Below are 17414 nucleotides of genomic sequence, written 5' to 3' on the forward strand. Positions count from 1 at the left end.
TTTTCTATCCACCTGAAGATCCACTTGAAACATATGCAGATTTACAAATTTTTCTCCAAAAGTGAGTTTCTAAAGTTTAAGGTCAATTGTTATTGTATTGTGCTTGAATTGAGGGTTTTGCCCATCAAATCAAGAACTAGATAGTGACCACTTTACCTGGTCTTCTTGGGAGCTCTGGCAGCTGTTTGAGTTATAAGTGAAATGAGGCAAGTTGCCCCACTCTTAACCCCTGATCCCAACCTCTGGAGCCAGATGAATTTATTCATTTTGACTCATAGTTTCACTGTTTTTATCTCAGCTAAGCTGTTCACTGTATCTGTGGTTTCCTTACATAAATTTTCAATCCAGCTAGTGTCTTTCCCAACCCTGATGATGGGTGTGGATTTTTAGTTCACATACTTTTCCAGATATGATAAGCTCTCCATAGCCCTCTTGGTGAGCAAAAGCATATCCAGATCTTCTTGAGCTTGATCCGTGGGCTTGAGGCCTTTGGCTTCTTGGAGGCCTTGCCTTCTTTGGAGTCTTCTGCCACTGGTGGATCTGGTCACTCAGGGTTGGGTATAAATCCACTTTCAAAAATCTGAATGCCACCACTGGCATAACTGAAGTCACGGTCTTTAAAAGAACAAGTCACATTAACTTCTCTGTTAAGGAATGGTGTGCATTTCCAACAAATGGAAACAGGTTTGGGAAGATGCCAAAGAAGCCTTTACTGTGCATTGCAAATAAAACGCAGAAATAAGTGGCAATGCTACCCTAGATGAAGATGTGATTAATGACAGTCCAGTAACTAGTATCCAAGGCTATCTGCACACTGAGCACAATGACCAACGAAATGGTCATGGTAACTGCGAAAGACTTGTAGTCAGCAATGTGCTGCCCATCTTCCCCAGCCACATCATAGAAGGCCCTATAGGGGATGAAGAAAAGAGCTAATGAGGTGTAGATTCCATGTGCCACACAGATGAAAAATTTACTCTTGTTGAAGAGCAGATTCAGCTGTCCAGGTTCATATAAACCCCCATGGTTAAAACAGGCAGTGACATATAGATAATGTTGAAAAGGGTGATGAACCAGTGGTCATAAATACTCTCACATCAAAATAATCCTCCTATCCTGCTGATTTCACCACACCTGTTGGCTTATGTTCCTGCCCAAGCCATTCTTCACTTCTGTGACTTACTTCCTGTTGTCCCCTCTGCTGGGATGCCCATTCTCTTACTTCTCACCTGCTTTAGGGTAAGTTTATATATTCTTTTTTTTTTTTCTTTTTTTTTTTTATTGAGATTGTTAAGATACCATACAACTATTCAAAGATCCAAAGTGTACAATCAATTGCCCGCGGCACCACCATACAACTGTGCACCCATCAACACAATTATTTTTTTCCAATTTTTAGAACATTTTCACTACTCCAGAAAAGAAACAAAGACAAAAAAAGGAAACTCACATCCTCCCATACCCCTAACCATGCCCACCCCTCCATTATTGATTCATACTTTTGGTATAGTACATTTGTTACTGTTGATGAAAGAATGTTAAAATACTACTAACTGTAGTATATAGTTTGCAATAGGTATATATTTTTTCCCTATATGTCTCTCTACTATTAACCTCTAGTTATAGTGACATACATTTGTTCTAGTTTGTGAGAGAGATTTCTAATATTTGTATAGTTAATCATGGACATTGTCCACCACAAGATTCACTGTTTTATACATTCCCATCTTTTGACCTCCAACTTTCCTTCTGGTGACATGCGTGACTCTGAGCTTACCCTTTCTACCACCTTTACACACCTTTTAGCACTGTTAGTTATTTTCATTACTTGCTACCATCACCCCTGTCCATTTCCAAATATTTAAGTTCACCCTAGTTGAACATTCTGCTCATAATAAGCAACCGCTCCCCATTCTTTACCCTCATTCTATATCCTGGTAACTTATATTTCATGTCTATGAGTTTACATATTATAATTAGTTTATATCAGTGAGACCCTGCAATATTTGCCTTTATGTGTCTGTCTTATTTCACTCAATATAGTGCCCTTAAGATTTCTTCATCAACCCATTTCTTTTAAGATGGTTTTGTTCAAATACTATACATTCTGTCCTAAGTAAACAATCGTTGGTTCCCCGTATAGTCACATATGTATATGTATGTATCAAGCACCATCGCCACTCTCTATATAAGGACATTTCTTCCACAAAGACAGAGGAAGAGTCAAAGAAGGCAGAGAAGCAAAACAAAAAGGCAAGAGAAAGAGAGAAAAACAAACAAACAAAAACTTGATAGCTAGAAGGTGACAAAAGGAAAGACAGCATTAACTTAAAGTAGAATAAAGAGTCAGACAACATCACCAATGCCTGGAGTCCCATACCCTTCCCCTGTTCCCCATCCCCCCATTTGCATTTAGCTTTGGTATATTGCTTTTGTTACATTAAAGGAAGCATAATACAATGTTTCTGTTAATTCTAGCCTCTAGTTTGCATTGATTGTATTTTCCCCCCAATCCCACCCTATTTTTAACACCTTGCAATGTTGACACTCATTTGTTCTACCTCATGTAAAAACATATTTATACCTTTTACTACAATCGTTGAGCATCCTAGTTTTCCCTGAGTTACACAATCCCAGTCTTTATCGTTTGTCTTTTGTTCTGTTGTCCCACATGATCCCAGCCTTTCTCTTTCACCCATATTCACACTCACCTTTGTTCAATGTACTTACATTGCTGTGCTACTATCTCCCAAAATTGTTTTCCAAACCTCTCACTCCTGTCTTTTCCTTCCTGTCTGCAGTGCTTCCTTTAGTGTTCCCTGTAGAGCAGGTATCTTGTTCACAAACTCAGTCATTGTCTGTTTGTCAGAGAATATTTTAAGCTCTCCCTCATATCTGAAGGACAGCTTTGCCGGATACAGGATTCTTGGTTGGTGGTTTTTCTCTTTCAGTATCTTAAATATATCACCCCACTTCCTTCCTGCCTCCATGGTTACTATTGAGAAATCCATACATAGTCTTATCAAGCTTCCTCTGTATGTGATGGATCATTTCTCTCCTGCTGCTTTCAGGATTCTCTCTTTGTCTTTGATGTTTGATAATCTGATTACTAAGCGTCTTGGCATAGGCCTATTCAGATCTATTCTGTTTGGGGTATGCTGTGCTTCTTGGATCCGTAATTTTATGTCTTTCATAAGAGATGGGAAATTTTCATTGATTATTTCCTCTATTATTGCTTCTGCCCCTTTTCCCTTCTCTTCTCCTTCTGGGACACCAATGACACATAAATTCTTGCTTTTCGTTTTGTCTTTAAGTTCCCAGAGATGATGCTCATATTTTTCCATTCTTTTCTCTATCTGTTCTTTTGTGTGTAGGCTTTCAGGTGCCTTGTTCTCCAGTTCCTGAGTGTTTTCTTCTGCCTCTTGAGATCTGCTGTTGTATGTTTCCAGTGTGTCTTTCATCTCTTGTGTTGTGCCTTTCATTTCCATAGATTCCAGCAGTTGGTTTTTTGAACTTTCAATTTCTACCATATGTACGTTCTGTGTTTTCATTATATGGTTCATCTCTTTTGCCATATCTTCCCTAAACTTTTTGAATTCAGTTATTATTAGTTGTTTCAATTCCTGTATCATAGTTGAAGTGCAAGTTTGTTCCCCTGACCTCATTTTTCTTGGTGTAGGTTGTAGTTTTCTGTTGTCTAGGCATGGTTTCCTTGGTTACCCCAATCAGGCCTCCCCAGACCAGAATGGGCTAAGGTCCCAGAAGGAAGAAATATTCAGTATCTGGTTTCCCTGAGGGTGTGTCTTAGAAACTTGGTACACCCTCTGATGCCTCCAGTCACTGTGCTTTTCTGCCCAGCAGGTGGCGCCTGTTAGCCTATAATTCTTGACTGGTGTAAGGAGGTGTGGCTCTTTTTCCCCAAGTTCTGAATGAAAGGCAGGTAGTATAAGCTGGGCCCCACCCCTTTCCTCTTAGAGAAGATAGACTACCTAGGGGGAGGTCATTAGCATTTCAGTGGTCTCTCTCTGCCTGTTCTCTACCCTTGTCTGGGTCACAGAACTGGGAACTGAAAATGGCTGAGGCTTTCTCCACCGAATCAAAAAAGGAACACAGCTAGTCTGAGGCGACCCTCCAGCCCTCCAAGGTCAGTCGCCACCCAAAGCCTCTGTCTACTTGTTGGGGATTTGTATCTCGTAGTGAGCAGTTCACACTCGCTACTTAAAACCCCAGTTGGAGCTCAGCTGAGCTATATTCACTTGCTCGGCGAAAGCTCCTCTCTGGCACCACGAGGCTTTGTAGCTTGGGCTGTGGGGGAGGGGTCTCCTGATTTGGATCCGCAGTTCTTACTTACAGATTTTATGCTGTGATCTCGGGCATTCCTCCCAATTCAGGTTGGTGTATGATGAGTGGATGGTCACGTTTGTCCCCCTGCAGTTATTCTGGATTATTTACTAGTTGTTTCTGTTTTTTTTTAGTTGTTCCAGGGGGACTACTTAGCTTCCACGCCTCTCTATGCCGCCATCTTAGTTCCTCTGTGTTTATATATTCTTGATATTAAGCCCTTATCCAATATATGGCTTGCAACTCACTTCTCCCATTCTATAGTATGTCATTTTACTTTCTTGATAATTTCAGTTCATGCACAATTTTTTTAAAATTTTGATGAAGTCAAATGTATATTTAATTTCCTTTATTGCTCATGCTTTTGGTGTCATATCTAAGAATATACTTCCAAATCCCAGGTCTTGAAGATCTTCCCCTATGTTATATTCTAAAAATTTTTTATGATTTTAGCCTCATTATTCATGTCCTTGATCAATTTTTACTTGATTTATGTAAATGGTGTGAGGTAGGAATCTAACTTCATTTCTTTGCATGTAGATATCCAGCTTTCCCAACACCATTGTTGAAGAGACTATTCTTCCCCCAGTGGGTGGACTTGGCACCATTGTTAAAAATCAATTGGCCGTCAAAGGGTAAAGGTTGAAACTAACTGTGTTTTAAAACTTCAACTTCCATGTGAGACCAGGGGAAGAAATGTTTAGTTGGTCCAGGATCTATATTTCCTAAACAATATAACTTCTACAGTCACTTTGTTCAAACACCATAATGACATGGAACTTTGAATAGGAAGTTAGAGCTGGTAAGGTTTGTATAGGTTAGTGTGAAAGAGCGACACATCCCAAAGTAATTTGGGCAGAGAATAAAAATATACATGTAGGGACCCCCTGAGGAGCTGGGGAAAAATGCAGAAGTGTTGGACTTCCTCACCTGGATTGTTGCTGATGTTCTCACAGATGTTGAGGACTGACGGCCTGACATGCTGAGCCCTCTATCTTGGGGCTTGCCCTTACTACAAAGGAGAGGCTAAACCTACTTATAATTGTGCCTAAGAGTCTCCCCCTGAGTACCTCTTTGTTGTCTTTGTGACTCAGATGTGGCCTTTTCTCTCTAGCTAAGACAACTCAGCAGGTGAACTCACTGTCCTCCCTCCCTACATGGGAACTGACTCCCAGGGGTGTAAATCTCCTTTGGTATTGCAGGATATGAGTCCTGGGGATGAATCTGGACCCAGCATTGTGGGATTGAGAACCTCTTCTTGACTAAAAGGGGGATGTGAAATGAAACGAAATAAAGTATCACTGGCTGAGAGATTTCAAATGGAGTCAGAAGGTCACTCTGGTGGACACTTCTACGCACTATATAGATAACACATTTTAGGTTTTAATGTATTGGTATTGCTAGAAGTAAATACCTAAAACTATCAAACTCCAACCCAGTAGCTTTGACTCTTGAAGACGATTGTATAACAATGTAGCTTACAAGGCGTGACAGTGTGATTGTGAAAACCTTGTGGATCACACTCCCGTTATCCAGTGTATGGATGGATTAGTAGAAAAATAGGGACAAAAAATAAAAGAAAAATAGGGTGGGATGAGGGGAATGATTTGGGTGTTCTTTTTTACTTTTATTTTTTTTCTTATTCTGATTCTTTCTGGTATAAAGGAAATGTTCAAAAATAGATTGGCAAATGTACGATTTGTTTTGTATGACTGCGTGGTATGTGAATATATCTCAATAAAATGAATTAAACAAAACAAAACAAAACAAAAAAATAAATAAAGAAATGAGGATAAGGAAAATAAGGAAAGAGAAGATTATGATAAGAAAAATGAAACCAAGTCAAGTATAAGGTTTGCAGAGAAAATAAGTGTCATGAAGTCTTGTATGCTTGCTACAGATGGACTGTAATTCAACTCTGAGCTTCCCAGTAGTCAAGGCAAAGAGGGAACTATCATCATTTATTTGTTCATAATGCTCACAGAGTTTAAAATAAAATAAAATAAATATATTAAAAAAAATAGATTGGGGTGATGAATGCACAACTATATGATGGTACTGTGAACAGTTGATTGTACACCACGGATGATTGTATGGTATGTGACTATATCAATAAACCTGAATTTAATTAAAAAAATTAATTGTGGTGATGAATGCACAACTATATAATGGTACTGTGAACAACTGATTGCATACTTTGGATGACTGTATGGTATGTGAATATATCTAAATAAAATTACATAAAAAATTTTAAAAAAATGAATTGGCCATATATTTTGGGGTCTATTTCTGGAATTTCAATTCTGTTCCATCAGTCTAGTCATCTACCTTTATAACATTATCACACTATTTTGATTACTGTAGCTTTGTTTCACAATATGAAATCAGGAAATTTGAGTCCTCCAACTCTGTTTTTCTTTTTCAAAATTATTTTGGCTTTCTGGGCCCCTTGCAATTCCATATGAATTTGAGGATCAGTTTTCCATTTCTGCAAAACCAATTGCTGGAATCTTTATAGGGATTGCATTGAATCCATGGATTGCTTTATGTAATACTGACATCTTAAAAATATTAATTTTTCCAATCCATGAGCATGGAATATCTTCCCATTTATTTAGATCTTTAATTTCTTTCACCAGTGCTTAGTAGTTTTCAGTGTACAAGTCTTTTACATCTTTGATTAAATTTATTCCTAGATAATTTTATTCTTTTAGATGCTATTGTAAATAGATTTTTTCTTAATTTCCTCTTCAGGTCATGTAATATTGGTATATAGCAACACAATTGATTTTTGAGTGTCAATTTTGTGCCTTGCCACTTTGCTGAACTTGTTTATTAGTTCTAATAGTTTTCTTGTGGGTTCCTTTGGATTTTCTATAAGTAAAATCATGTAATTTGTAAATAGAGATAGTTTTACTTATTCCTTTACAATTTGATGATTTTTACTTCATTTTCTTGCCTAGTTGCTCTGCCTAGAACTTCTAGTGCAATATTGAATAGCAGTGGTGAAAGTGGGCATCCTTGTCTTGTTGCTGATCTTAGGAAGAAGTTTTAAGTCTTTCACCATTGATTATGATGGCTTCCGTCAGAATAGTTTCTGTTTAGTTCTTTTAATTCTGACTGGGGCATGCTCTCCTGTCTCCTTGGAGGTTTTGTAATTTTTTTTTTTGTTCAGAATTGGACAGTCTGAGAATTATGTTGTGGCCACTCTGGAAATGTAGTGCTCCCACTCCTCAGTCTGCCGGAGCAAGAATGGGAGAGGGAAGGGAAGGAGAGGGGAGGGGAGTGGGGGGAGGGGGGGAGGGAGGATGGAAGGAAGGAAGGAAGGAAGGGAAAGGAATAAAGAAAAAAAGAGAAAAGAAAAAAAAAATTTAACAGACAACACTCCTCCTCTACACACACACACAAAGAAGGTCTCTCATATGTCTGATAGGAAGCCAGAAACTGCTGCTGCCATGGCCAAAACCTAGACCAGTATCTGTGCTCACTTCTAAGGAATCCACCAGTACGATACCAAAGTATGAAAAAAAAACAAGGATTTTTATTTATGAGTATTTTTCTAAAAGTATCATTGATAGGTCAATGGGATTTATGTATTTAAAATATTCAGATGTATGTGTATATTGTTTTGAAAAAGCCTGGAGGTATTCACATTCCCACCAGAAATGTATACAAAAGTATTTGATATAGCTTTACAAGGGTTGTTGGAGATTGAATCATGCCCACCCAAAACGCATTTTCAGGTCCCAGCTGCTGGTTCTGTCGCTGTGAACCATTTGCAAATTGTCAGAAATTAAATGAGTATGGGCCTTAATCCAATATGGCTAAAGTCCTTATAAACAAAGGAAATTGGAAAATTGGACACAGATTGAAAAGCCACAAGGAGCAGTCAGAAACTGGATGTCAGTACAACCGGGAAGAGATAGGACAGGACACAACCACGTGCATTGCATTGCGTGTGAAGAAAGCCAAGGGAGCCCAAAGATTGCCTGCCAGGCAGAAAAAACTGACCCCAGAAGAAAGCAAGACTTGTCTCTGAAACCATGACCCAAGAAAACTTTTATCACTTTTTCTGCTGGGTTCTGCAAAACACAAGCTGCTTTTTCAACCGAATGAACTGACCAGGAGCTGGCTTCAGGGAAGTATGCTAGGGAACATGTGCTGGAACGTTCTACCCTCTTAAATCCTTAAACAGCAGATATCATCTACTCGTAGTCAAATTATTTAAAACATTTTTTCCTTAAGAACAGGTGGAAGGAAATGGCAGGATTATAACTTTAACTAAAACATTTAACTTAAACAATTTAGGACAATATTCTGGCAATGTGTACTTGTTTTAGTTTAGTTCCATATCATTATATAGCACAACTAGAACTGTCATACATTGCTGGTGGGAGTGCAAAAAATGCTGCATTCCTTTTGGAAGTTTTGTTCTTTCTTAGATGTTAAAAATATACATACCCTAGAAGCTAGCAATTTTACTCCTAGATATTTATTCAAGGGAAAAGTATATATTACGTAAGTATTTTTATATCAGCTTCATTAATCATAGTCCTGTACCAGAAACAACTTAAGTGTTCATCAACAGAACAGTATATCATTTATACATAGAATTATAGTATAAATTAATGTACTGTTTATATGGTAGAATAATAATACTGCTTAGCAATTTAAAAAAAAATAACTATTAATATATGCAAAGTGATGAATCTCAAAGACATTATGTTGGGTGAAGGAAGCCAGGCACAAGAATGAACATATTATGTACTTTATGATTTCATGTATATGAAGTTCAAAATTACGAAAATCTAACCTATGGTGATAAAAATGAGAAAGCTTTATGCCTGTGAAGGACAGGGATTGACTAAAAGGAGACAAACTTTCTGTGATCATTGAAATGGTTACTGAAAATTTGACTGTGGATTCATGGGTATATACATTTTTCACACATTGAATTAGTATGCTTAAAATACATATATTTCAAGATAACAAATAACATAAACTCTAAAATAGTAAAGTACTGTCCAATAGTAATGTGTCTTAAAAAAGAACAAATTCCCCTCTAAATGTGAATTGTAGTTTGTTTGTTTTTTCAATTATGTGTTAACTTTTAAATGTGCCCCAAGATCTTCTGCAGACCCTGTGTAAAGTTGTGTTTTGTTATAATGAATGGATTCCTTCATTCTGTAACATTTAATAGTGTCCATATTCCAGCAGATAATTTATATTATTTACACAGAATGAACAGAAAATTTTAAATGAAACCAAATCAAAATATAATATGTACGCATGTTTGTATACATATATTTATAATGTATAAATAGATGGTGTGTGTGTGTGTGTGTGTGTGTGTGTGTGTGTGTGTGTATACAAGTATACTCACCAGAATGCTTAACAAAAAAAAAGACATGCTATACTAGGTGCTGTTATAGATGTGGAGAAATTTGAACTCTCATGCTCTCCTCATGGGAAAGAATTCAGTACAAATATTCTAAATAACTATTTGACATCACTTACTGAAGCTGAATATATAAATATTATAATTCAGAAATTCCATCCGTAGGAACCATCTGCCCTCAAATACATACATATTGTGACCAAAAAGTGTTCTCAGAATATTTGTAATAGCTGAAAAACTGAGAAAATTGAAATGCCTTGAATTAGAATGCATAGACTAATTGTTATATTCATGAAAGGAAATTCTATACAGCAAAATGAGAATGAATGAACTATAAATACATGCATAGAGACCCAGACACAAAATGAGTACATTTATGTAAAGTTCTAAAACAGGAAAAACTAATTTATGACAATAAATACCAGCATAGTGGTTAATTTGGGAGGATATTGACTGAAGAGGGAATGCAAGGATCTTCTGAGTTCAGTTAATATTATCTTTCTTGACCGGGGTAGTAGATATAGGGGCTTCACCTTGTGAAAATTCTTCAAGATACTTATATATTTATGCAAACATACCTAGCTATATGTATATGTATCAAGCAAGAATATATTTATGACCATATATATAAAAATTTATACATATATACCGAGTTCCAAATCATATATATGTATGATTTGTGCTCATCTGTATATGTATTCTTTTACTTTAAAGGTAAATGCATAATTTTATGCATGATTGTTTTATAAACCCAAATTTCTCTAATAAAAAAAACAATTTTTAAAAAAGTGAATACTTAACAACAATACTATATGTTTTTTGTAAACCCAGAATGCAAATTTTCCAAATACATTGGGTTGTTGCATATGGATTTTTGAAACTGAAAAATTCAGTTAAATAGAAAAAACAATTTGTGAAACTCCTCAGAGAGAACAAAGAAAAAAATAAACAAACCATTCAATAATTTGTCATCAATTAAAAAGTGTGATCATCAACTCTCTGTTCCTGAAGTTAAACACCAGCTAACAAACAAAAACAAGAATGACAAAACAAATTAAACAAACAATCAAACAAAGCAGGGAGAGAGAGAGGGAGGGAGGGAAAGGAATGAAGTCCAGTTCTGAATTAGTTCTGGCCATGAAAATTAAAAGGAATAAATTCAAAGAAGCAGAGCTCTTTATTTTATTTTTAAAATTTGATAAAACTGATCTTTAAAATTTTGTAATTTAAGACTGCCGCTAAGATATGCTAGGACAGTGTCATAACTATCAAACTTTTTTGTGTGCTGCATCTGCATCCATCTTACCTTGGCTAAGCCGTTTGTCTCAACACTGGCCTTTGGCCTAGTTAATAAGCAGCTTTCCAGGCCTGGGGCATAAACTCCCCCAGAGCCCAAACCTACTTGTGGGGCCACCACCCACATAGCTAACCCAAAACAAACAGCTGACCCCAAATAATAATCTAACCATCCCCATCACCCTGGGACCCCCAGTCCCTTTCCCTTTCCATGCGTATCCTTTAAATTCACTGATGTTTGACTCCTACTGGAAATCTTCTAGCCTCCACCCTTGGGCCACAGTAAAAGCACCAGCCCACGGTTGCCTCTTGCTCTGCTCCTGTGATTCCCTCTTGCTGGTTGAACCACCCCAGCCGATGGCACTTCCCAATAATCCCTGGTGGAGTCCCTCTCTCTGGGACCTATCAATACCAAACTATCTTTCCTTATGTATTATGGCTCCAGTTTCCCATTGCATCACACCTGACCTCCACCCAGACACAAATTTAAAATCCATTGTTACTAATTCAAAAGTCTACTTATTTAGATACAGTTTATGATTAGTTGAATTAAGCCTTTTTTCATGATGTATAATACTCTGCCCTCAAATTTATTCTTCTCTGATATGTGAGACCTGCTTAGTATCATTTATGAATTAGACTACATAGTCTCCAGAAGACAATGGATAAAATTTCCCAAGAATATTCCCTACAAACCACCAACATTAGAATGTAAACTATTTGAATGCTGAACCTGAGGAGGTGAGTTAAAAGAAAATGAGCTTTGGAGAAAACACAAATCTCTTACTAGTGGCCAGAAAGGGAGAGAGGAGTGAAGGTATCTTGGAAGAGAGTATGGGCCCTTGAATGCATGGCTAGGTCCCAAACACAGTTTACCATTTCATATCCCCTTGTTGGAAGATTTCCATTTTTTTTTTTTAAATTCCTGTTTCCTTTTTTTAATTACTCCTTTGGTAAAGCTCTCTTCATATGTTTTATTATAAATATTCAGAGCAATGCTGGCTGACATAGGAGCAACTATATAATGTACCATAAGAAAACACTAAAACCACAGTCATAAATAAGTGTTTAAATGGAGAATAGAAGTGATTAAAGGGGAAATCATTTTAATTTTTAGAAGCCTTAATGTACGCAAATTTTCCAAACATAAAATGATAATCAAGAGTCTCTTAACATCTGTGCAGTCTGATATTTCCTTCAGGATGTTTTGCTCTTCAGTCCTCATAGGAGAACTGCTTTATGAAGTGATTGCTAAACAGGCTTGTTAAATACTTAGAACACAAATATCTCAAAAGCTTTGGAGAAAGTAGTACTCATACACTGAAAACTTAACTGCCACCAGGAAAAAGTAGTTTAATGGATTGTTCTGTGGAATTAGATGATATAAGAGAAGAATCAACAAATACGATCATAATGCACAGCTGAGTTTCCATGATGACCGGTCGGTATTCTAGGACACCAGAAGGAATGACAGCAGTAGGTAACCCAGATAACTCATACACTCATTTATTTGCTACTGAGAAAGCATAGGGAATGCTCTCCAAAATCATGCTTGACATGTAATACATGCATTTTTAGCATGATATTATTTAGCAAAACAAAAAAATAAAATGAAGAATCTATACTCAGTCTAATAACACTAAGAAAGTTACAAATCTATGAAAATTTATTTTTTTCATTAGGTGATCTCTAATTTCCATTTCAACTCTACTCTAAAGATTTTATGAGTTCAATCATTAAAAATCATATCTAATGTATGTTATCACTGAAGAAAATGTTGCTAGAATATATTTATTGGCAAAAAGAAAAACAGTCATAGGTATGGAAAATTCACTTTCAAATGGATTTTGGTCCCTTTATTGTTAAATCAGAAAAATAATATAATCTATTTTACCAAGCTACCATATAAATGGTTTCATGTTCTATTAAAGACTATTACTTAAAAGTAAAGGCTTGATCTAGGAATATTTTGTAAAGAACAAAGAATAAAATCATATAACCCCAAATACACATCATTCTCTGGGTGATAATATTCTAATTTACTAAGAAATACATATTCAGGTTAAAATGACAGATATTCAAGGTGACTTGATTAATGTTACAGGCAAAACTGTTATCTGAGAATGACTGAGAATTAAACTTCATTTCAGTCAGGACCAAGAAAATGTGGTGATGTTTTAAAACTCCAAGAATTTTAAGTGTTTTTAATTTTGCATTCCCTGAATGTATTTTGGAAAGACATTCAATTTTTAAAATGGATCTAAGAATTAAATGGAAGTCCAAAGAGCCCATTGCTGCTTTCATTAAAGAGGAAAACTAGGTCTACATGATTTGCAGCAAGAACAGGGGACCTTGTTTCCTATCTTTAAATGAATATTAACATGAAAAACACAATGGAAATGCACTCAACTTTCCATGTGTAATTAAAGTAAATGAGTCCCCCAAAATTCTAGTAATCAGTGTGTCAGCTACAGTCTGAATATATGATATTCTGTCAGGTATGAACATTTTCCTACCTAGCATTTATAAAGCATCTCACAGGGGAAAATGTCCAGACTAAGTAGTTTACAAACCATCATCATTAACTTGCTGTGTGATATTAGAGTCTCTTTTCATCTGTATAAGCAATTGTAAAATGGTCCTTTTCCTTTTCCAGTAAATGCATTTTGTGGGGAAAAATTATGATTCAAGAAAAATGCAACTAGAAAATAAGCTAAGTTCAGTATTGTTTTCAACGTTATATTGCTCTGATATTGCTTCTAAGAGGAATATGTGCACTATTATTATTTTAAAGAGTTGACAACATATGAGAATATACCATGTTTATGTATTACACAACTTTACTTTTTTGCAAATTAAGTAAATAGTTGATAGATTCTAATACTCAACTGACATAAATGGTCACTTGGCAGTAGAATGCATTGAGTGTTCAGTTTTATTCCAGTCGATGACCTTATGTCAACAAGTGCATATAAAAATGGAACAAAGCAAAGTTTTCACTTACAAAGAGCTCACAGTCTAGTGAGGAAGATTAGATAACCAATAACTAATAGAATGTGATAAATGCTGTAAAATTCCATATAAACTGATATGTGGTGCTGGTTGCTTTTATTTCCTAATAGTGAACATCTAGACTCCACATCCTCTTCAACATTTTGCCTCTGCACTTAGGGTTTTTGAAAAGATAAACTATAAGGCACAGGAGCCACATATCCTTTCTTATTGCCCTAAGAACATTTTATCCAAATCCCTGCCAGTTTTATAACACGGGAAACCAAGATGATATTCCTTTAATTCTTTACCTCTAACGTTTGCAAACCAGTCCTGGTCATCAATCCTGGTCACAGGTTGCCTTCTGAAATGTATAAAACTTTCTAACAGAGTTCAAGGCCCACAGAAAACAAATCACTCTGGTAGAAGATGATTTTTTTTAAAAGTAGGCCTTTTTTTTTTTTTTTTAACTCTCATTTTCTAAATCTTAGCATAAGGTTCTCTTTCCTATCAGAAATTCCATTGTAGATTTCATAGCCCAAAGAGAACTTATATCTTTCTTCTTCTTCAAACACCCTAAAAGGAAGAGTAAAGGGAAAGATAAGAAGGTAGTTAAATTTGACCCTTTAGATCATTCCCACAGAGCTTTTATACCAAGTCTGTGGTCCCAATTATGTTTTCTCTAAATTGTATTGATGCAAATTAGATTTCTTGCTTGATGTTAAAATGAGCAGGAGAAGAGACCAGGTATCAACATAAGCTAGAAAGCTATGATTCAACCTTGTATGATTGTTACATAACTGATTGATATTTTTTTTTTTTTTTTTTTTTTTCCATTTGGAAAAATGAACATTTGATGGGCCTAACACTTTCATTACAAGGTAAATAAGATGAAAACAAATTTTGGATTAAATTCCAAAATTCTAATATTAGAATTAAATTCTAATATTAGTAAGAGCACCCCAGTGTATTTATCTTATATTTTCCAGTTTCTTTTAAATTTGATTGGAAACAATAAAACATAAAAAAAAATCACAAAGATGTTTATTTGGGGACTCCAAGAGATAGCCAGTAATATTATATACTGTTATAATTAGATTTACTGGAAGTATTTTTTTATCCCCAATATAAGAAGTGTTCAACCAGGAAGGCCTAGCAATTGTGAAGAAGGGACAGAAACAGTAGACATGTAATTGTAGTAAGTGACCTTGAAAGGCCCTTGCAACACTAGTAGGTTGTAATATTTGTGGTTGTTATGAATAGTACTGATATATTTACATTATTTGTGCAAAATATTAGACTGTTGTCAGTTTTCTTAAGGCATTGTTCAGAAAAGGGCTTTCTTTACCTACTAAAAAATTATCCCAAGAGATTTCCTCAGATCTGTAAGATGAGTTGCTAATATTGGACAGAACCTGATTACAAGAGACAAAAATAATGAGAAGCATTAAGTGAACATGATGAATACAGAAGCTAAAATTTAGCAATTAGGCTTTGGTTTAAGATCAGTATTCAAAAGTATATAAATCAGGAATAATTTTTTTTAAATTATTTGAAACAAAAATCAATATAAACTAAATTTGGAGGGGGGGAGTTGATGAAAATCTGCAAAGTTGTAATTATCCCTTTAATGATAAATGGCTTTCATTATAAATTACCATCTGTGACTTTTTCTTTCACTCTATAAATTGTATTTAAAGATGCTAAAAATATCCAATTTATTAGTGAAAAGTTTAGGCAAAACAATTATTTGTTGTTTGGCCTAACAAGATAAAATAATAAGTTTGTGTTTAAGTAAAATCACATTATTTAAAACTATTTTTTTCCATCTGAAATTAGAGCAAATCTCTCAAAGAGTTCATCAGTACAGATTAGATTGTGACAATTTTGCCTTAATCTGCATAGGACACTGTGGGGAGTGCAGAAGTATATGGAATGCTTCTTGCCCTTGAAAAAACTCACAATTTATTGAAGTCAAAATTATCACATATGTAAAAATCAATAAATGGCTATTAAATGGTATATTGTTCATTTTAATCATTATTATTAAGAGATGACAGCCAGTGATGCCACAGATATGACGAGAAGGTAGCATGTGTAATATGAAACAAAACATAAACTTTGAAATCAGAAAGAAGTGGGTTCAATTTATAGCTCTTCCGATTGTGTGTCTATAAAGTAGTACTTAATGCCTCAGCTTAACTTTCTCAATTCAAGAAATAATGGTACTAACTTCCATCTTAGTTGTTGTGAGGGTTGACAAAAAAAAAAAAATGTCTATTCACAAGTGTTTTATAAATGTAATTTCTTTATGCCAGTAAACAGGATTTTTATCTTATAAGGCAGAAAACGTTCAAAGGTCAGGTATACATTAAATAAATTCACTTTTTCTTAATGAGAGCTCAAACTGAGTCATTAGAACCCTATTCCAAGCAGTCAGTATATTTTTTTTTTCCCTACAAAAGAATGTGCGAACCAGAAAGTTGATTACCTCCATCAAATCAGAACTAAAAAAAGGAATTGGATCATTTTTATTATTACGTTACAGGAGCCTACAGCATTGTCCTTTACAGGTCCAGAGCTGGAAGGGAACAATTTCATAAATCCTCTCCTAAGAGAAAACTCCACTCTGGTGATAGCCAGAGACAGAGAACAGTTCTTTCAACATTTCCATTTACCATCTACATGATTATTATCTCTTTTCTATCAAAAACAGTCCATTCTTAGAAAATTTTCTCTCTGGACTGAGAATGTTTAGTCCACCTAATTCCTTCCTTGTGATTTGTGTCTTCAATAGAAAATGAAATTCTTCAGACTCATTGGTCACAGATACTGGTTTTGGAGGGCTGTTTCTAAGGTGGGAATGTGAGTATTCTTTGTTTATTCTCAAATATTAAACAATTCTAAGTTCTGCATGTAACTTACCATTATGTACTATAAAGTATCAACAAATAAATGCCCCCAAATCTTGTCATTTATATTTACAGAAAACAAAATAAACTACTGTTTATTTCAGTAAATTTCACAGTAGAAATAGTTTTTGTGTGATGATCTTCTGTGAATTATTTATAAAATATAATACTTACCTAATGCTTAAGAAGTCATGAATAGCTTCGTTTTCTCTTACAAATGATATTGGCTGTAGTTGCTTAGCAGCAGTTCCAAATGAGAAAGCTTTATAGGGCATCTCCCTTCCCCTAAAATAGAAAGGGACCTAAAATGCCACACAATTCTCTTAAGTGACAATACAAATGTGTAAAATGACAATTTTTTTTCCTTTGACTCTATTTTCTTTCTTTTTCCTCTTCCTCCTTCACCTCCTTCTTTGTCTTTGATTTGCTTAGTTGTTTTGCTTAATAGTTTGACCTAATAAAAGGAAATGTTGGCA

At 35.3% G+C, this 17414-nt stretch overlaps 1 pseudogene; it reads right to left on the minus strand.

The window, feature by feature from the left end:
• Nucleotides 1-272: 272 nt before the first annotated feature.
• Nucleotides 273-17213, minus strand: LOC119508828 (annotated as a pseudogene).
• Between the last annotated feature and the right edge of the window lie 201 nt (nt 17214-17414).

Source organism: Choloepus didactylus, chromosome 14 (assembly GCF_015220235.1).
Source record: "Choloepus didactylus isolate mChoDid1 chromosome 14, mChoDid1.pri, whole genome shotgun sequence".
Taxonomy (NCBI): domain Eukaryota; kingdom Metazoa; phylum Chordata; class Mammalia; order Pilosa; family Megalonychidae; genus Choloepus; species Choloepus didactylus.